The 22,875-nt window shown below is 39.4% G+C and overlaps 2 protein-coding genes across 4 annotated transcripts in view; both read right to left on the reverse strand.

Annotated features, from left to right (window-relative positions):
* The window catches only part of LOC120424730 (uncharacterized), a 117,809-nt gene extending 111,560 nt beyond the window's left edge, over nucleotides 1-6,249 (reverse strand). The window contains exons 1-2 of one of the 2 annotated variants that reach the window (XM_052708100.1): nucleotides 6,184-6,249; nucleotides 5,892-5,980 (exon numbers count right to left, since the gene is read on the reverse strand). The gene's annotated coding sequence lies outside the window, so the exon portion shown is untranslated. Of the gene's footprint in view, nucleotides 1-5,891; nucleotides 5,984-6,183 lie in introns of those variants that run through there. The other variant, XM_052708101.1, reaches the window with a different exon arrangement.
* LOC128092927 (uncharacterized) overlaps nucleotides 1-22,875 on the reverse strand; it is a 158,775-nt gene that overhangs the window by 75,416 nt on the left and 60,484 nt on the right. The gene's annotated exons all lie outside the window — the stretch shown is intronic.

The following is a 22,875-nucleotide window of genomic DNA, read 5'->3' on the forward strand; positions in this document are numbered from 1 at the left end:
CCTCCGCTCTTACTGCTGCTAGGCCGACAGTGTGCGATCGGGGTGTCGGACCAGCTTCCTGCTGACCGACAAAATGGCCGTTAAACGGCAACACAAAAGGTCCTGTTGGACGGAGATTAGTGAGAGGAGTTACTTTAACCGTACTATCTAGGCTAAGCAACGTCGTCCGTACTACAGAGCCGTACTGCAGGGTGTTTGGCATACCTGAACGACGTGAGGTGTAAACTTCCGGAATTCCACCAAATCTAATTCTCTAATTTAAGCTCCACAAATTTACTTGTTGATCGCACACTTGCCTGAGGGGAATAGCCCGATGGCGGCCTTCCCCAGATTCCTTCAAGCCTCCGATGCCAGGACACGGCATGACGTCACAGAGGGAGGTCACACCACCCTCTGGAGTCGTTCCATTTTCCACCCACCGGAGTTGGATTCTGTAGTTTGTTATTATTGTTGATATTGGTCCCACCTTGTTGATGTGTTGTATCAGTGTGTTAACAAATTGTGTTATTTCAATCCTTTTTGCATCAAATCCCTACTAGCTGGTTTATAATATTTGTCAAATCCCTGTTTCCCTACTAACCATAACCTCAACGATTGTGAACGTTCGTATTTATTTATTTATAAGTAAAGGAAACCTGTAACAACGGTTACAATGTTTCAAATAAATGGTAGCTGGCACAATTTACAAATTTGAAACAAATATTTGTAGGGAAAAAAATAAAAACGGTGCACTTTATTTCAAATTTTAAAATTTCTTAACAAGTGCAAATTATTTTTTATCATTCAATATGTTTTAAACTTTTTCTGATTGGTCAAAAACAATTCGCTCGTAATTCAATGCACTTTAAATATACCATACCATACCAATCAGCTTAGAACACCATACGCGGTGCCCGTGCTGTATCAAGAAGGTTGTTCCATGTTGCTCGGTTCTGGGCTGCAGCTCGCCAGTCTCCTAGGTTGCAGAACTTTCTTAGGTCCGCCTCGATCTGATTTCCCCATCGTGCACGCTGTGCTCCTGCTCTTCGGCCTGTGCCGCCATCCGGTCGCGCGCGGTCAAAGAGCATCCTGACAGGATGGTCTTCGTCCATCCTCGCGACATGGCCGGCCCACCTGAGCCTCCCGATTCTCGCCAGGGTGACGATGGTCGGTTCTCCCAGCAGCGCGTGCAGTTCGTGGTTCATGCGCCTTCGCCACTCGTTCTGAGCTGTACGTACTCCACCGTAGATCGTTCGCAGCACCTTCCGTTCGAAAACTCCAAGGGCTCGTTCGTCCTCTTGCCGCAGCGTCCAGGTCTCGTGGCCATAGAGGGCAACCGGTCTAATCAGTGTCTTGTACAGGGTCAGCTTCGTGGCGCGTTGCACTCGATCAGATGTCAAGGTTTTCCGTAATCCAAAGTAAGCGCGATTCGCGAAGTGGATACGAGTCCGGATCTCTAAGCTGGTGTCGTTGTCGGCCGTTACCAGCGATCCCAAGTACACGAATTCACTCACCTCCTCCAGCACATCGCCATCCACAGCTAAAGGGGTGAGTCTTGGGGGGTCAACGTCCTTTGAGCCCCTCCCTTTCATGTACTTTGTTTTCGTCGTATTCATGGCCAATCCAATTCGTCTTGCTTGCGTCTTTAAGGCGGTGTAAACCCTTTTTACCGTCTCTAGGTCTCTCGCTATAATATCAATGTCGTCCGCATAAGCAAGAAGTTGGACTGTCCTGTTGCAGATCGTGCCTCTCGTGTCTATACCCGCTCTTCGCACAATTCCCTCAAGTCCGATGTTAAACAGTGCATTGGATAAGCCGTCACCTTGTCGTAACCCTTGCTGCGATTGGAAGGGGTCCGCTAGCTCCCCTGCCACTCGCACGTGACACATCACACGATCCAAGGTAGCCTTGATCAGCCGAGTTAGTTTGTCCGGAAATCCGTTCTCGTGCATGATCTGCCATAGCTGTTCGCGGTCGACTGTATCGTACGCTGCCTTGAAATCGATGAAGATGTGATGTGTGGGCACGTTGTACTCACGGCATTTCTCGAGGATCTGCCGGAGCGAGAAAATTTGGTCCGTGGTGGCCCGAGCGCCAGTAAACCCCGCTTGATAGGGGCCCACGAACCTCCGTGCGTACGGTGTCAGCAGACGGCAGAGGATCTGGGAGAGGATTTTATAGGCCGCGTTGATAAGCGTGATGCCGCGGTAGTTGCCGCAGTCCAGCTTATCGCCCTTTTTGTAGATGGGACACACGACACCATCCATCCATTCTTCTGGTAGTTTCTCCTCCCTCCAGATCTTAGAAATCACCAAGTGGATCGCCCTCGCCAACTGCTCTCCTCCATATTTGAAGAGCTCACCGGGTAACCGATCTTTACCGGCGGCCCTGTTGTTCTTCAGCTGCCTGATCTCCTTCTTCACCGTCTCCAGATCAGGTGCCGGGAACTGTTGGTCAGCAGCGGGCGGTCCAAGTTGGGCTTCAAAGCCGTCTCCATGCGCTACATCGCCGTTGAGGTGCTCGTTGAAGAACTGCTGCCACCTGTTCAACACCTCGCCTTTGTCCATAAGAAGGTTTCCCTCGGCGTCCCGACAAGTGTTGGCTTGCGGCGCATAGCCTTTGCGGGACCGGTTAACCTTCTCGTAGAACTTTCGCGTCTCGTTCTGCCGGAACAGCTGCTCCATTTCGGCGCGATCGCGATCTTCCAGCTGGCGCTTCTTGAGCTTGAAGACCGTTCTCTGCTGTTTCAGCGCTTGTTTGTATCTGGCCACGTTCTCATCAGTTGCAGCTCTCAGCTTCACCGCATAAGCTGCTTTCTTCTCGTCAAGTAGCCGCTGGCACTCCTCGTCGAACCAGCGCTGCTTTCCAACTCGGACCGTACTACCTAGCGCGGCTTCAGCGGCACTGCCGATGGCCGAGCATATTCTGCTCCATCCATCGTTGAGCGAGGCAGCGCCGAGTTCCTCCTCCGTTGGCAGGCTCGCTTCCAGCTGCTGCACGTAGTGCTGAGCCGCAGCCGTGTCCTGCAGCCGCTCGGTGTTGAACGGCGGTGGGAGCCGGCTCCGTCGTCGGTGGTACGTCGTCGACAGTTTTGAGTGCATGCTTGCACCCACCAGGTAGTGGTCCGAGTGGATATCCGCACCGCGGTACGTGCGGATGTTCCGTATGTCCGAGAAGAATCGGCCGTCGATGAGGACGTGGTCGATTTGTGTTTTTGTTCGTTGATTAGGCGATGTCCAGGTGACTTTGTGGATGTCTTTCCGGGGGAAGAATGTGCTTCGTACCACCATACCGCGGGAGGCTGCGAAGTTGATGCACCGCTGGCCGTTGTCGTTCGTGACGGTGTGCAGGCTGTTCGGCCCGATCACCGGCTTGTACATCTCCTCCCTTCCTATGCGGGCGTTCATATCTCCGATGACGATCTTGACGTCCCTCTGCGGGCAGCTGTCGAACTTCTGCTCCAGCTTCGCGTAGAACGCTTCCTTCTCGGCATCGGATGATTCCTCGTGTGGGCAATGTACGTTGAAGATGTGATAGTTGAAGAAACGGCCTTCAATCCTCAACCTACACATCCGGTCGTCGATCGGCTCCCAATCTATCACACGACTCCGCATCTTGCCCAACACTATGAAGCCGGTTCCCAGCTTGTTTTCGGCTCCGCCGCTCTGGTACATGGTGAGCTCCAAAGCATCATCCTCCCACATCTTCGCTCCCTTCCAGCACATCTCCTGCAGTGCTACAACATCGAAGTTGCGGGGTTTGAGCTCGTTCAACAGAGCGTACTCATACCCATCGAAACGTAGCGATCTGCAGTTCCATGTTCCGAGTTTCCAATCGGTGTCCTTTTCGTGCCTAGGTCTATGCCGTTTGTTCCGGATCCTTATTCCTTCTTGATTGTTCGTAATGATTTTGGTTTCGGTATGCAGCCGGATTGGGGCTGCGATACCTAGTCTCGGGGTGGGGCTGCCACCTTGAAGCTACCGAGACCCAGCTCCGGTTTTCTCTCGACACCGTAACGGGGGCCTTTCTCACGAGGCCTAACGGCATAGGCACTTTAAATATGGTATTATTTTTTTGCTCAGTTTGTTATTTCTTTTCTCTCAAATATTATGTTTAAATGTCCGCCATTACGGGGTTTGTCTCCCGGTACCCCATTAGACCGCTCGTGGTACTCCTAGGGGTACATGTACCCCAGGTTGAGAACCGCTGATATAGTACTTCCCCTGAAATGAAAATGTAGCGTGACGGTACAACATCGTAAAACTGGACTTTATAAGGCACACTACAACAATCGCTGCAGTTTTGCCAGTTTGATTTTTTTAGACTTTTGCTCTTCTACACATTATCACGAAATGAAAAGGTAAGAAAACGCATTTAAAGAACATTGCAAATATTGAATCACAATAAAAATGAAATCTTTCATTTGAGAAATCACATTGAAAATTGAAAAATGTGGCATTTTGGTGTAATTTCGCTAAGAATCGGTCAACCTGTATAAGTTAAAAATTGAATTCCAGATTGAATTCCAAATTTAAAAATAATCCTTTTTTAAAATCATGATAAAATTGTTCAAGATGGTGGGGGGAGGGGTGGATCCGACCACTAGCGTGCACAGGGTGGGGCAACATGGGGCAACTGCTCCACCGTCCTCAGAAATTTGTTCTAAATTTGGTCAGGGGGTGTCCACAAATGACGTATTTTTCAAAACGTCATTATTATTGCCCCACCTTTCTCAATGAGCTGGGCACGCTAGTGGATCCGACCAAACGTGACGTACTTTTCGAGGGGTGGGGGGGCGGTCAGAGCCAGCGTGACAAAGTGTGACATAGGGGGGAGGTGGGTTAATTTTGGCCGATTTTAGCGTGACATACTTTATGAATGACGCCTTAACTTTCTATCCAGTTTATGTATTTGACAAATACAAAGATTGTGTTAAGGAGCGGCCGTGGCTGGTTACGGTGTTCGCTTTGTAAGCGAATGGTTCTGGGTTCGATTCCCATTTGCTCCCAACGAGAAAGTTAAGAACACATAAATTTGAAATGATGAATATGAACGAAAAATCAAAGTCACTCGAGGCGGGGTTCGATCCTCCGCAGTAGGCCTGGCCGGTTTAACGCTTGTGATGTTTCAATGCATTCTAATGCAATGGCGCACTACAAAATGACAAGAAGAGTGCTAGGCGTCATCTAACCTAAGGCACTCTCCAGGATCCCTTCGAAAGATTTGCTGCGATAGGGTCTGATTAGATTAGATTGGCAAATACAAAGATTGTGTCAATTATTATGTTATATTTTAATAAAAAGATTTTGCATCGAACATTTTTTGTGCAAATTTCATGCTTGATTGTGTTCTGCATTGTAAAAAATCATTTTACTAAGTAAACATGAATAATTATTAATGTCGGTACACTGCAAAAAATGGCATTGTAACAAGCTGTTACGTCAATAGTTAATCCAAGTCAAATCAGGTCTCCACATATGGGAGCGTTCTTTCATTACGTTACGTAAAAAATCGGATTTATTGATCCCCCCCTCGTAACAAAATTTCCATACAAATTTTAAAAATTTTGTCTTGAGCGTAACACGGCCTCCTCCCCCCCCCCCTCTGCGTTACGTAATAAAAGAACGCTCCCTTTGATCATAGAATTATATGATTCACACTTTTTATGTGGGCAGATTTAAAAGACAACCAATACATTTTCATCGTTCACTTGATATAGAGAATGCCATAAGTAAATCTTGCTGTATAGAGATTACCTTGAATGCTTTTTTTGACAATGTGGCACATAAAGTTATATCCAATTCATTATATTTTTCGATAACAATAACAAAAGTATTGAATTTAAGCTACCATCACACTTTAATTTGTCATTGTACGAGAATATCTTTGGAGGAATGTATTGCTTTACTCACCATTTAGTCTCCAGCCACAGACGGAAGCATTTGAGAACCACCCACACGAAGCAGAATGGATTTTTTTTCTTCTCAATGATATTTGCACCCTGTGAAACACCAACAAAACAGAGAAGATATCACACGAACACTATTACAACTATAGGAGGAAAAGAAGCAGATCACCAATTTGCAGGTTTTATTTGATACCAAGAACGTGTGCTTATAATTGTTTTATGAGTTTGTTTTGACATGAATTCTTGTGAAAATATGTATTTTTTGTGTATTATGAGCAAATCTTTTCTAAACCTACGCAGTTATTGAGGAAAAAATAAACCACAAATGAATTACGTGCGCACTACTAGACAACCTGTACCAAACTGGGTTGTATCGTCAAGCCTCAGCGATTTGTTATTTCTTTTCGTTGTGTTTGTTATTTTATTAAACTTTCCATGGTACCATGAAGCTTTCAACATGAACAACAGCCAACTTGAAAGCTTGAACAAAATCTGTTTCATGCAAGTAGTAAATCAAGCAATGAACAGATTGTATTAGATAAAAAAATATAACTGTTTTAATGGTGTAATCCTCATGCATTATTACAAACATTACACTTTCTTTTTTATTGCATACACATGCTAAAAATATTTTATAAACAAGGTCTGAACTTGAACTCATGCCCAAATGACACAAAATACGAAAGATTTCAATGCTGGTGAACTACAGGAGATGAATTATACAGCAGCACGCAAAAAAAAAAAACTATGGCAATCTCAATTTAGATTTGAGATGTTACCTCATCTTTGTTCTGATCACACTAAGAGGAAGTTCGATTTTTGGAAAAAATGATAATTACAGTCGACCTTCTGGCTGCCGATCTTCTCGATATCAATATTGCTTCAGCTGTCGATACATTTTTCAGTCCTTTCAAGAAGCATGCATTGATTTTTAGTTTTCAGCCGCTTCAATATCTACAACGAGAGAGTCCACTGTAATTGGAGCAATGAGGCGTATTCTCGAAGTAACAATTTTGGTGAATGATGAAACGTTTCATATGGAAGAAAACTACACTTCGTCTGTTGTGTGCTATCTTGTGACAACGACCATTTAGATAGTATTCGAGAAAATCGATGTTCAAAGTATTTTAAAAATTATGGATGATAGAGTCAAACTTTTTGAAGCAATCGGCTCGTATACTATCGCTTAACAAACGCTCCAAGTTTCAACTAATTTGGTTACACCAGTTTGAAGATACAGTAAATTATGTAAACAAAAATCTGAAAAGCAACTTTTTGGTTCCTTATAGGGTCCTTAACAACTCCCCAAAGTTTGGTAACGATTGGTTAAGTCCCCACTTTGCGCAAAGCGATTTAATTTTCCATACAAGTTTGTATGGGAAAAATCATTTTTTTGAATTATGATATTTAAAAAATCCACGTTTCACGCTATATCAAAACCGGATTCATATTCGGATGCTCTGGAATGTGCTCTACAACTTTCCCTAAGAGAGTATGGTGCTAACTTGCTCCTATAAAAAGATACAGCGTGTTCAAAACTCGTCTAACTTTGGTGAGTTGTTTAGGACTCCAAAAGGAACTAAAATAATGCTGTGCTGGAAAATCGATTTTGATATTACACCCTAGTGTCACAAGTGTGTTTCGAAAGTTAAATTGTACTACGTGTCAGTGTGCACAGAATTCCCATACAAACTAAAATTGGCTCAAATCAATAGTTTAATCGACTTAATCAGTGTATTTTCAAGAACAAAAGATGGAATTGCTTTAAAAAAATAAGTATCAACACAAATATGTGAAAATTTTGAAAAATTTCCACATTTTCCAACAACATGTATGACGTTTCACAAGTGTGCATGATAATTTTGATGATAAAATGGTCTATGTCACAAGTGTGTTTTGCGATATCCGGGAAACGGAAGCGAATTTCCAAAATCGGATTAAAGCAACTTGTAATGTTTGTTAAGTATAGCAAAACGTCATCCTTAACTCACTTTTGACCAAAATGGTCGTTGTCACAAGATAGCACACAACAGACGACTTGACTGGCCGAAAGCTTGCTTACTAGTCTGCCTATGTAGATCAATCGGACCGCGCATTGGACTCACAATCCAGAAGTCACCGGTATGAAACCCGAGGTGGGCGTCATTAATGTTGGATTTTAAAATTAAAACAAATCAAACCATTCACATTAACGGGTCTTTTGTGGTCTCTATTGCAAGTTTCTGCTCGAACCTAGGAGTCCGAAGAAAAAATAATTAAATAGAAAACAAAAAGCCTACAAATTATACCAAAACATTACAAATGACACAAATCTTCTGAATAATCTGAATATTTCCGACCAATTTTTTTCGGCACTAAATTCTTCCAACGAAGAATATAATAGTAAAGTCGAATCTGAAGTCAAGTCAAGCCCGAAATATTTTTTTAATTACGTAACATCCAAATCCAAAAGTAGTAACTTTCCATCGCAAATGCAACTAGACGAAAATGTAGGCAGTAACTCAAAAGACATCTGTAATTTTTTTCAAATTTTTTCAAACAAGTAGGGGAAGGTGGGGCAAGACGACCATATGGGGCAAGAGGAAAAATCGCTAGTAAGGCCGTAATTTTTACAATTTTGATGATTTTCAGTATGAGGAATTGTTGCTAGCAATGCAATTAGCCGATTCTAAAATCTGCTAAAAACGCCACGGGGCATAATATTGAATGAAGTTTTTTTCAAAACCTTTGTTTCCTTATAATATTTGGAAAGTACAAAATAAGGCTCGTTTTAAGGCTCATTTTATCAAAATGCTATTTTTCCTACATCAGTAGTGTCCCTACCAATGACTTGCACGTATTATAAAGTATGATTTATGTTTTGGTTATTTTTGTAGAGAGCTTTTAAAAAATCTTGTTTAAGTGGGGCAAGCGTACCATATAGATTTTTAGTATGGAAAAAATACGAATTGCTGCAGCAACACATTTTATTGTGAAAAAAAAATACATAAAAATTCTTAAAAACTGATAATCAATTGTTTAAAAAATTGTCCATACACGATATAATAATATCATGAAAATTTACTATTTATCATCTAAGTATTTTTTTTTTTTTCGTAAAAACGGTCAAATTTTTAGTAAAATATTATTTTTTAATCTAAACATGAAAGAAACGTTTCAAATACATCCTAATCTGATGTACCGTAAACCGGGGTGACTTTGATAGGATTTCAATTTGTTTTTGGAATATTTTGCAACAGGTAAGGTTTTTCTCAAGATTATTATTTTTAAAACATGTACTAGGGTAGGCCACACAGGGCGTTGATCGCACAGGGTTCCGAAGATGGTTCTTCCAGACTTGAAAATAAAAAATCAAATAAATAAGGGAGACCATCAACCCGAAATAGAAGGTGGAAAAGTCCAGCAATGAAACAATTTATTCGAATTAAGGACTGTCTTACGAACCCCAGGGCGATGATCGCACAGGGTTCTGAAGACGGTTCTTACAGACTTGAAATAATAATAAATCAAATATTAAAGGGAGACCTCCTTCCCGAAAAAAAGGTGAAAAAAATTCAACAATGAAACGATTTATTCAAATTAATCTTCATCACGCCAAAGGAGCGTCAGCCGTTCTTAGCAGAAGGTTTAGTAAAAATAATATTGACGTAGGGCTCATTCAAGAACCCTGGATAAATAAGGGTAAAATTAAAGGAATTTCAGCTCAAATGGGTAAACTATTATATGATAATAGTTCTCCCAACCCTAGAGCAGCTATGATTGTAAAAAATGATACAAATTTCATTCCAATAACCGAATTTATTTCAAGAGACATTATTGCAATTCAAATTGAGGTCCCTACGGTCAGAGGAAGTACCTGGGTGTGTATTGCATCTGCGTACTTCCCCGGAGACACCGAGGAGGCCCCTCCAGCTGATGTAACAATGTTTATCTCTTACTGCAAAAAAAAAAAATAAACAATTTATTGTTGGGTGCGACGCTAATGCTCATCACACAGTATGGGGTAGCACTAACATTAACAATAGAGGTGAGAATTTGCTCAATTACTTAACAACTAACAATATTGACATTTGTCACAATGATGATAATCCCACTTTAGTTACAGCAACAAGACAGGAGGTTCTTGACCTCACGTTTTGTAGCGAAGTTATTTCTGAAAGAGTTATAAATTGGAAGGTTTCTGATGAAATATCACTCTCAGACCATAAACAAATTGAATTCGAATACAATGCAGGAGAAATGATAGTTGGAAGTTATAGGAATCCCAAGAAAACCAATTGGGACTCCTATAAACTTCTTCTAAATGACTACGATTTCAATTCCGAGGCCGAAATCCGTACTGTTGATCAGTTGGAGAAGGCTTCGTCTGAATTAATTATTGCTATAACCAATTCTTACTCCGCTAGTTGCCCAGTCTAGCAAAGATCTTCAAATCGTGAGGTATCTTGGTGGAATGAAAAATTAGCTGCGTTAAGGAAAAAATCTAGAAGGTTGTTCAACAGAGCAAAAAAAAACTGGAGATTGGGACTCATATAAAAAAGCCCTGACTGAATACAATAAATAAAGAAATAAAACGTTCTAAACGCAACGACTGGAGACGTTCTTTTGAAAAAATCGAGGAAACTCCAATAGTCGCAAGATTACAAAAAGCTCTTTCCAAAGATCATTCAAACGGTCTAGGAAATCTTAAAAAGGCAGATGGATGTTTTACAAAAAATGCATCTGAAACTCTGGATTTAATGATGGAATCTCACTTTCTTGGCTCGACCAAGGTAATAAGTTGTATAGATCAGGCCGTGGGCGAAAGACTGACAAAAGATTGGTCTGTACTTGCCCATAATCAAGCCTGTGAAATATTTACTCGTTCCAAGGTTGACTGGGCGGTGAGCTCTTTCAAACCATTTAAATCCGCAGGGATGGATGGCATCTTTCCTGCTCTTCTCCAGCAGGATAAAGATATTATCAATGCTAAATTAACAGACATTTTTCGAGCCAGTATCGCTCTTAGCTATATCCCAAAAGCTTGGAGAGAGGTACGGGTCATATTTATTCCAAAAGTTGGGAAAAGGGACAAAACAAGTCCCAAATCCTTCCGTCCAATTAGTCTCTCTTCTATTCTATTGAAAACTATGGAAAAAAATTCTTGATGATTTTGTAAAAAAAACGTTCTTGATCAAATTTCCTCTTAGTAATAGCCAATTTGCATACCAAAGTGGTAAATCTACTATAACTGCTTTAAACTGTTTAGTTTCTAAAATTGAGAAGTCCCTCAAAACCAAGGAAGTAGCTCTGGCTACTTTCCTAGACATTGCTGATTGAAAGGGAGATATCTGCCGACCTTGGAGGAGAACGATTGGTAATCAGACCACGGAGGGGATGTCCACAAGGTGGAGTTCTATCACCTCTGCTATGGTCATTAGTAGTCGACGATCTTCTGAAAAAGTTGGCGAGTCTCGGCTTTGAACTGATCAGCTATGCGGATGACATCTGTATAATAGTTAGGGGGAAAAGCGAAATTTGTAACCGAATGCAATCGGCTTTGAATTTTATCTCAAAATGGTGTAAAAATGAGGGTCTTGGTATAAATCCCTCTAAAACAGTTATAATACCGTTCACAAGACGAAGGACACTAGCACTACCTAATCTTGCCAGTGTCTTGCGAACCTTCGTGGTGAACGGACACTAGAGCTGCGGTATTTTTTACTACCTAAGCTCAGAGTTATTTCAAACAAAATTCACAGTCTTTTTAAAGACTACCTGAGTTACTTTCCAAAATTCTAAACAGTCTTTTCAAGACTAACCCCACCTGAAATTTTGTTGTATTTTACAAACGAAGCCATCTTTTTAAAGAGAACTTTGCTTGCAAAATGCGTCAAAACAAAGGTAAACGCAAATCTTCTGAAGATTTGGTCGTTACGTCGGTGAAGCGTTTGAACGCTAAACCGGCTAACGGAAACAGAAAAAGAAAACAGCCTCTTCTGAGGTCTGATTCTGATTCTGAAAGTGAGGTCAATCCTCCAATTCCATTGGCAAATAGTTTCGGTGTTTTATCCGAAACTGTTGACAAGGATCCTTCTCCTCGTACTGAGCCTTCTGCCTTCGAGAAACGAGTAAAGGCTCCGCCAATTGTAGTGACTTCCGTCTCCGATTTGGCCAGCTTTCGAACGCAACTGAAAAATTGCAAGGAAACTTGCAATTTGAAGGTTTCGTTTCAGCTTGGCCGAAGAGGAGAATGTCGCTTGTTGACGGAATCTTTACAAGATCACCAAACTTTTGTTGGTTATTTGAAAAACCACAAACACAATTTCTACACGTATGAAACCAAGAATGCTCGTCCATTCAAGGCGGTCCTGAAAGTTCTCTCCAACGACTTGTCGGTGGATGAGATCAAAAACGAACTTAAGGTGTTGCTTGGCTTTGCCCCATCCCAAGTAATACCAATGAAGAAAAAATCAAACGGGAATATTTCTCGCTTTGGTTTGACTTCACAATTTTATCTGATTCATTTCAATAGAAATGAAATCAACAATTTGAAACTTTTGGACAAAGTTCAGTTTTTGTTCCATGTACGGGTAAAGTGGGAGCATTTTAAGAAACATGGCGGTAATGGCCAGAATCTGACCCAATGCCGGCGTTGCCAGGCATTCGGTCACGGTACTGATCATTGCGCCATGGTTCCAAAATGCATGGTTTGCGGGGATTCTTCTCACGACAAGGACAATTGTCCCGTGAAAGAAGTCATCCAATTTAAATGTGCAAATTGTGGTGGAAATCACAAATCAAATTTCTGGGATTGCCCCATCAGAAAAAAGGTTTTGGATTCTCGTGCTAAGCATCAGCCGAAATCCAAACCGAAATTTTCTCAAAGTCAGGTTATACCTGCATCTTTAAATCAAACGTTCGTGCTGTCTCACTCGAACAATACCCCTACCGTGGAAAAGTTAGGTAACACTAATGGTATTTCTTATGCCAACGTCGTTTCGGGTTCGGGTTCATCCACGAATTTTAAATCCTCTACCAATTTTCAAATTGGGCAGGTACCTCAAATTTCATTTGAAAATTTTTCTGCTGGCAACGCTTTGGGATCTTCTGATCTCGGCGATGTAACGTTTGAAAAAATGACTTTTTTGCAAAACTCACTGTTTGGTTTGATTCAAACAATGAGTAATGCTACATCCATGATGGAAGCAATCCAGATTGGATTAAAATTTGCGAATGATGTTGTTCTTACCCTGAAGTTTAATCATGGATCTAAGTAGTTCCATCAATATTATGAATTTTAATGCTCGCTCTTTAAAAGCGAAAGAAAATGAATTTTTCAACTTTTTACGAGTTCATAACGTGCATGTTGCTGTTATAACCGAAACATTTTTAAAAACTGGCACTTATTTGAAAAGTGATCCAGATTATAAAGTTATAACAAATAACAGAATGAATCGAAATGGCGGTGGAGTTGCAATAGTTATCCACCGTAGTATGACTTATAGCACTTTACGTGACTTTAAGTTAAAAGTTATTGAAAGTTTGGGCATTGAACTTGAAACTTCTTTTGGGAAAATTATGATTGCAGCTGCATATTTGCCATTCCAATGCACTGGGGAAAATAAAAATTATTTCAAAGGGGATTTGAATAAACTTACTCGGCATAGATCTCGATTTTTGATTATCGGTGATTTTAATGCCAAACACCAATCTTGGAATAATTCAAAAGTAAATTCCAATGGTAAAATTCTATTCAGAGATTGCACTTCTGGTCTTTATTCGGTTTTATATCCGAATGGGCCAACTTGCTTTTCTTCTGTTAGAAATCCATCAACAATTGATTTGGTTTTGACAAATCAAAGTCAGTATTGTGGTCCTTTAGTGACTCATGCTGATTTTGATTCTGATCATCTTCCAGTAACTTTTTCACTTTCTCATGAAGCAGTTACCAGACCCAATAGTTCTGTGTTTAATTACCACAAAGCTAATTGGGACAGGTATCAGCATCATATTGAGAATAATTTAAATCATGATTTTGTTTTAGAAACCAAAGCTGATATTGATTCAGCCTTGGAATCTTTAACTAATGCAATTTTGGATGCTAGGAATATTGCTATTCCTAAAGTCCAAGTCAAATTTGATTCTCCCATTATTGATGACGATCTTCAGCTTTTGATTCGTCTGAAAAATGTTCGCCGAAGACAGTATCAACGTTCTCGTGATCCTGCACTGAAGCGAATTCAAAAAGATTTGCAAAAGGTTATTGACCACAGATTCACTCTCCTGCGAAATGAAAAGTTCGCAAGAGATGTCGAACAAATTAAACCTTATTCCAAACCTTTTTGGAAACTTTCAAAGGTTCTTAAGAAACCTCAAAAATCAATCCCTTCTTTAAAAGATGGTGATAATATTCTATTAACTAATGGGGAGAAAGCTCAAAAACTTGCTCAGCAGTTTGAGAGTGCCCATAATTTCAACTTAAATGTTCTGAGTCCTATTGAAAATCAAATTTCGATAGAATTTCAGAATATTGTTGAACAACAGTTTTCATCAGATGATGTTTTTAATACGGATCTGAATGAAATAAAATCTATTATCAAAAAATTTAAAAATATGAAAGCCCCTGGTGAGGATGGCATTTTTTACATTTTAATTAAAAAATTACCTGAAGCAACTTTAAGTAGCTTGGTCAAAATTTTCAACAAATGTTTTGATTTGGCATATTTTCCCAGTAGTTGGAAAAATGCCAAAGTAATTCCGATTTTGAAACCGGATAAAAATCCTGCCGAAGCTTCAAGCTATCGGCCCATTAGTTTGCTTTCATCTATTAGTAAATTATTCGAAAGAATAATTCTTAATAGAATGATGACGCACATTAATGAAAATTCAATTTTCGCTGATGAGCAGTTTGGATTTCGCCTTGGGCATTCAACTACTCATCAGTTGTTGAGAGTTTCAAATTTAATTCGAAGCAACAAATCTGAGGGCTATTCTACTGGCGCTGCTCTTCTAGACATAGAAAAAGCATTTGACAGTGTTTGGCATAAAGGTTTGATTGCGAAATTGAAAAGGTTTAATTTTCCGATTTATATCGTGAAAATTATTCAAAATTATTTGACGGATCGTACTCTACAGGTATGTTATCAGAACAGCAAATCTGATCAACTACCTGTACGTGCTGGCGTCCCTCAAGGAAGCATTTTGGGTCCAATTTTATACAATATTTTTACTTCTGACTTGCCTGATTTGCCCCCAGGATGTCAGAAATCACTTTTTGCTGATGATACAAGCATCTCCGCCAAAGGTAGAAGCCTTCGTGTCATCACAAGAAGATTACAAAAAAGCTTGGATATTTTCAATTCTTATTTGAAAGAATGGAAAATTACTCCAAATGCTGCAAAAACTCAACTTATTATTTTCCCTCACAAACCAAGGGCTGATTTTCTGAAACCAAAAAGTCATCACATTATAAAGATGAATGAGGTAAATTTAAAGTGGGAGGATCAAGTGAAATATCTTGGACTTGCTTTTGACAAAAACCTTACTTACAAGGATCACATTGAAAGTATCCAGGTTAAATGTAACAAATATATTAAATGTTTGTATCCACTTATAAACAGGAATTCTAGACTTTGTCTCAAGAATAAACTGTTAATTTATAAACAAATTTTCAGACCTGCCATGCTTTATGCTGTGCCGATCTGGACAAGCTGTTGCTTAACCAGGAAGAAAAAACTTCAGAGGATTCAGAACAAAATTCTGAAAATGATTCTGAAACTTCCTCCCTGGTTCAGCACCAGTGAACTTCATCAATTAGCCGAAGTTGACACTTTGGATGTTATGTCCAATAAGATAATTGATGCATTTCGACAAAAATCATTGCAGTCTTCAGCTGCATTGATCCGCTCTTTATATAGTTTATAAGTTAGTTTTAAGGTATCCCTTTTCCCTTTTGTACATGTAGGACCTCCTACATTTGAAATCACTGAATAGCGAAAGCTACAATATTTCATGAATAAATGAAAGTTGCTAGTATTTAAAATTGAGGTGAAAAGTCATCGATTGTGATTGGACACTCAATAATATTTTAACTGAATGAATGTACATGGAAGAGAAAATCAAAATAAATATAAATTTAAAAAAAAAAAAAAACTACCTAATCTTGCTATTCGTGGGACAACTATTGAGTATTCTAACGAAGTGAAATATCTTGGTATTACTTTAGATAGGAAACTTAATTGGAATGCTCACCTGAATAATGTATTAAATAAAGGAATTAATTTTCTATGGCTGAGTAAAAAAACTATTGGAAAAAAGTGGGGTCTCCGCCCCAAAATGATTTATTGGATATATACATGTATAGTTAGAACAAGAATTACGTATGCGTCACTTGTGTGGTGGCCGAAAGTTAAAGAAACAATTGCACAAAATAAATTAGCTAAGCTGCAAAGATTAGCCACCATTTCAATAACTGGAGCTAAGCACAGCCAGACATGCATCGGCACTAAGAGCTCTTTTTAACGGCACTCAGCTTGTTCTGGTTGGCATTTAAGTTTAAATTAATGTTATGCTTGTTGCCAGTTAAAAACGTCTTGTTTTTAGCATAAATAATGTATAGAAAACATTGGTTCATTGGAAAAAACGACTTCAGGTATATTTTCATGTGACTGTTCTCATAAGCTCTTGAGAAGAACGTCTTAAAAGCTCTTTGAGTGCACTTAACGGTTCTTACCCTGTATCTCACATGGTTTATAATATAGCCTCTCAGGGTCTTCGGGAGCCTTCAAGATTAGCGTAATTAGTTTACTCTAAACACTGGCACGACATGCTGGGAATCATCTACGCCAAATGCCAAACAAGTTCTTCTAAAAGAGGAGTTAGAGCGGATGCACGTCTGAGCACAGCACTTCATCTGCTGCACTTAACTCCTTGTTAAATTTACTTCCTCTTCATAAATTCATAGAATTAGAAGCCCTTAAGAGTGCTTTATTAATGAATCGATCCACAAGAATTCAGGATGAAGATTTGACAGGGCACCTAGAAGTCTTTAAAAACTTTACCTTGAATCCGGTGTTAAACTCAATAGTAGACTGAATGCCGACAAAGGCTAACTATGACATTCCGTTCACAGTGGACGCTAAAAGTCGCTACGAGTGGGATAATGGTGGGCCTAATCTTCGTCCAGGCTCTATTCTGTTCTACACGGATGGTTCTAGAATGAATAATAAAACGGGAGCTGGAGTGTTTCGACCAGGAATTAAGACATCTGTTCCAATGGGGCAATTTCCAACAGTTTTTCAAGCAGAAGTTTATGCAATAATTGAATGTTTGCACATTTGCCTTAAAAGAAATTATAGATTAGCTAATATTTGTATCTTTTCCGACAGCTTGGCAGCACTGAATGCTCTGAAAGGGTTTACCTGCCAGTCAAGACTAGTATGGGAAGGAATCAAATTACTAAAGCAATTGTCCCAAAAGAACTCGGTCAATCTTTACTGGGTTCCTGGGCATTGTGGAATTTTAGGAAACGAAAATGCGGACAGCCTGGCGAGGAAAGGATCTGAAACTGACTTCATTGGCCCAGAACCTTTCTTTGGTGTTCCAGATTGTTCTCTGAAAATGGAGCTAAAACGTTGGGAACAATTAACAATCAATTCAATCTGGAATTCTACAGATACTTCCAGACAAGCAAAAAGATTTATCTTTCCAGGTGGAAAACTATCTCGGGAACTATTAAAACTAGATAAAAAAAAAATTAAGGGTGATAACTGGTTTACTAACTGGTCCATGCAAATACGACTTATTTAATATGAGGAAAATTCCAAACGCAAATTGTCGATTTTGTAATACTGAGAATGAAACATCAGAGCACCTTTTGTGTAATTGTGGTGCTCTGATTCAAACTAGAATATTATTTTTTGGGAAAGGGATCCCTCCAATATCAACCATTTCCGTACTAGTAGGGTGATAGACTTTATAAAACAAGTCGACCCTAACTGGGACAACATGCAGTAAACAGGAGCTGTCTCTCATCGTTCCATGGTGGTGGGTTAACCTGATTTGCTACAAAAAAGAGTCACACCACAATATTCTCCTAATTGGTCGCAGTGGTCATAAGGCTCAACAAAAACAAAAAAAAGGCCACACAAAGTCCATGCACTATTTTGGCAAACAAGTTTTTTCAATAGTGTTTAGAAAAAAAATACGTTGAAAGTTCTTAGTTTAAATTCCGGAGTGACTTTGATAGTCATAGTTTTTCTTGTTAAAATCATATTTAAGGTGTTCAAACTTTATTTGTATGTTAAATGTACCATCACTAAAGTAGCTGATATAGTTTTGAAGAAAAACATCAATGTTTATATTTAGTTAACTAAGTTTATAAGCTTTTCAACAAAATGCATATACACTCAAACCCCGATGGTTTGACACTAACTGTTGTCAAACAAACGGGGTCACTTTTTAGTTTGACACCCCTTTTACACGGAGTTCACACACACCACCAAACGTTTCTTTTGATAGTGTGCGTGAGCGCCGTGTAAAAAGTGACAGTTCGTCACTTTTTAGTTTGACTTTGACCAACCAACGGGGTACAAACTAAAAAAGTGTCAAACGAAAAAGTGACCAACCACCGGGGGTTGAGTGTATATTTTAGGTAATATTGTTAAAAAATCGGAATTTTGCCTGAAATTTTTTCAAACTAGTTTTGTTTATAAAATTATCGATTTATATTGCATTTTATACTGAATTCGAAGCACGAATCACCAATTTTCACATTTTACATGAAATTTGTTCAACTAAAATTGCTTATAAATTTAGAGATTTTTTTCAATTGTGTTTCAAAAACACATATTATTTATTACTTACAAACTTATTTAACCTTCTCCTAGTGGAAAATTGTCCAAGGAATCCGAAAATGCATTCCGTTCTCCGATTAAAAATCTTGTTAATTGAGAAAATCATGACACTTTAAGAAGTTTAAAATAATGACTATCATCAACATTTTCATAACTATAGTCAACTAACTTTTTAAACTTTTCAAAATTTTATGAAAAGTTCTTTTTGAGGTACTTTGAACACTTTTGTACCATAGTCAGTATGATTCTAAACAATTCCGTAAGTATTTTAATTGTACTCTTCAATTTGCGGAAAAATCGCGAACCTATCAAAGTCACCCCGGCTATCAAAGTCACCCCGTTTTACGGTATCTAAGTGATAATAGTTCAATTGTTAGTAAATTAGCATGTTTTTTCATGCATTGTTCCTCTTGCCTAAGGCTACCAACTCTTGCTAAGCCAAAATCCGTATACTTTACCGATATGACACCATGGTATAACAAAAACTGTCAAGGAATTATTTAGATAAGTTTGGAATTTGGGAATTAAAAATATTTTTGTTATACGTTTAAAAGTTTACGAAATGCCAAGTTTGCTTTTACGAATAATATCATTGTTAGTGTTTTCACGAAAACATTTCTAGAGGTCCTATAAATACAAGCACAACACAAGGTTTTCACAAGCCAAAATTTGATCTTTTATTTAATAAATATGTTTTGTAAGGCAGTGGCAGTGCGTGGCCGAATGGTTACGCTGTCCGCTTTGTAAGCGGATGATTCTGGGTTCGATTCCCATCTGCTACAACCTTCCATCGGATGAGGAAGTAAAATGTCGGTCCCGGCCTTGGTTGTTAGGCCGTTAAGTCATTCCAGGTGTAGGAGTCGTCTCCATGCCATAAGTACAAACACCACACCAAACCAAGCCTACTCCGGTGGAATCGCTGGCGGCGGTTGGACTCGCAATCCAAAGGTCGTCAGTTCAAACACTGGGGTGGAAGGTTCCTTGGAGTAGAAAGAGGTTTGGGTGCTCTCCCCATTCAAGCCTTCGGACTCCTAGGTTCGAGCAGAAACTTGCAATAGAGACCACAAAAGACCCGGAGGTCGTTAATGTGGATGGTTTGATTTTTGATTTTTTTTTTGTTTTGTAAGGATTTTGAAAAGAACAATCATTGACAATCAAGTTTGAACTGAGGGAAACCCGAAAAGTTATGCAAGTTATCCCTTTAAAATCAAACTGACAGTTAAATAAAAATATCGTATTAGAGAAAGCTTTGGTCCAATCAAAAAAGCAATGAAATAATTCCGTACAAATCCGTATTATGCAAAAAATTCCGTACCAAAATTCCGGCCTGTTAAAAATCCGCGGAGAAGGTTGAAAATCCGTACGGTAAGGAAAAAATCCGTACAGTTGGTAGCCTTAGGGAGCGTTCTTTTATTACGTAACGCAAAATTTGGGATTTTTGACCCCCCTCCCCCCCCTTTGTAACAAATCGTAACAGATGAGCCATCCCCCCTACCCCCCCTGTAACGCGTAACGCAAGGTCTTTTTGCAAATTTTTATGAGTGCTTATATGAAAATTTTGCGTTACGTAACAGAATTTTTCAGCACACCCCCCCTCCCCCAATTTTCGTAACATTTCGTAACAGACACCGACACCCCCTCCCCCCCCTAACTGCGTTACGTAATAAAAGAACGCTCCCTTACTCTTGCCCCAACGGGTTGTTCGTCTTGCCCAGGGGGGCGACATCTATATCTCACTACAGGCATCTCGCTCACAGCCAACACAAGCTGTCAACTTCGGCACCAGAACAAAAGGGAGCTGTCAATTATGGCGCCAGCACAAAAGAACAGCTGTTCGTTACGGAACCAAAACAAAGCAACTGCGCACTGTAAAAAAAGTACAAAAACTGCAGGCATAAAATGGAAATAAAGTAATTTTTGTTTTTATGTAAAATTTTACCGCAATGTACGTTTACAATTGGATACTAAAGCCCTATGTCAATTTTTATGTACAACGGTAAAAAACACGATTAAAAACCATTTATGATCACTTTTTTTCATTTTAATGCATTTTTTTTAACGAGACAACATTTTTTCGATGAATGAACTATGGTCCCCTTGGAACGAGCTGTCAAGTAGGAGCTTTTCTGTCAAGAAGGATCGCGAGGTTAATTTTTCAAAATTGATTTAAAAATCAATTTTAAACGCTTTGTGGTCGTACAAAGGGTCATTGTACTCAGAAAAATAAGCTTTATCGCTGTAAACAATAATATCAGCAATCTAAGCTTCATTTTAGGACCTAATTAGTGTATGTTTTGAGATGATTTTCATCAATTTATTTGCAAAATAAACTACTCAAGTTGGGATTATTAAGCACGCATCGGGGGGGATGACCTAATTTAAAGTTGTACTTTTATCACATAAAACGTTTAGCTTAACTACTGTGTAATTTGACTTTTACTACAGTAATTCTTATAACAAAAATTGAATTATTAATAAAAAAATAATTTAGTTTTCACTGTTCGCAGTTTTCGCGCGTTATCAATCTCAATCACCCAAGATGGCGGCCTTTAGCATCCCCCTGGTCTTGCCCCACTAGTTGAATAGAACGTACGAAAAATCGAAAAAAATCAATTTTTTACATTAAAAAACAGATTTTTTTTTAAACTTGCTCTATCAAAGTCTCAGTCAAGACCTGGAATAAGATGATTCTAATAAATCCGACAGATTTTTAAACGTTTTAAATGGGTTATAACGAGCATTTCCTTAGCTTGTTACACTTGCCCCACTTTCCCCTATAGGGGAGAGTGGGGAGACTTAATCCCCTTTTTTTGTATCGTACATAACTCTGTCAATTTCTCACAAAACTATTAACTTTTTGCATGAATTGAAAGCTTAAACATTCATCTATGTTTGGCTAATAAGGGTATTTCATCAGATGAACTCTTCGAATCATGCCAAGCGTTTTAAAGAAATATTTTAAACCGGCATTTTAAAAATGGTAGGGGTAGCTTGATTCCCCTTTCAACATTTTGAAGAAATCTAAAGAGCCAGATTTTTGCTATGGGGCACGCTGCTCGCATCGATGAGCTCCGATTTTGATGAAACTTTCAGCGTTTGTTGGTCTACACAAAAGATGAACTCATGCCAAATATGAGCCCACTACGATGCGGGGAAGTGAGGTAAAATATCATTTCAAAATTTTGCAAAAATGTTCAAAAAAAAAAGGCCGAATTTTTAAAATGCTCATATCTCATGTTTGGCAATTCGTAAACCTGCTCGCTTGGTTTCATTTGAAAGGTTTTTACAAGCACTACAACTTCGACTTTGAATGACATCTGTCGGATACTTACTTCCAGAGATATTTACTAATTACTGAAAAGTCGTGTTTTTTTCAAAATTGTCGTATCTTTCTCAAAAACGTAGATACCACCATACCCTATGTGGCGAAATTGAGGCATGGCCTGTACTCCAAGTCTACAATAAAAACTTTTTGGTACCTCCGATTGTGGTAAAAAAATCAATAATTCTTTGAAAATCAATTTTTATTAATAAAATTTTACAATTCCATCAAACCCAAAACAATGTTTCGATATGAAATTGTTCTTGTTGAGTCTCAATTTTATAACCGAATATGTTTTATACGCTGGAGATGTTAAATATGGCATATTTTGATACAAGACTTTGCGCAAAACATCAGTTTTCATTCAAAAAACTATTTTTTTAGGACTGGGGTGCTCAAAGTTTTTGGATGCCGGGACAACTTTGAAGCTCAAATTAGCCTGATTGGTATGGTATGTATGCGTTTCGTCGATTGCCCTCGGCGTGACATTCTGTTTCTGTTGCGTGGATGCCCAAGTAGCACATTTGTTCGCCAAGAGATTTCCGAACTGGTTGTTGAACTCATTTACTATTGTTGTGAATGCGGTTGGGAGGAGGGACAGGCGGGACGCAGAGAGAAGGAACACGGCACAAGTAATCAGCATAGCGCACCAGGTACGCGTGCTGTAGCAAGAAGACGCTTCCGTCTTTCTCGGTCTTGTGCTGCTACTCTCCAATTTCCCACCGTGCGCGCGGTTTCCTTGCTCTTCTGCCTGTTCCGCCAGCTGGTTCAGCGCGGTCAAATAGCAGTCTGACAGGCTGGCTTTCGTCCATTCGAGCGACATGGCCGGC

The sequence above is a fragment of the Culex pipiens genome, chromosome 1, assembly GCF_016801865.2.
Source record: "Culex pipiens pallens isolate TS chromosome 1, TS_CPP_V2, whole genome shotgun sequence".
NCBI classification, from domain to species: domain Eukaryota; kingdom Metazoa; phylum Arthropoda; class Insecta; order Diptera; family Culicidae; genus Culex; species Culex pipiens.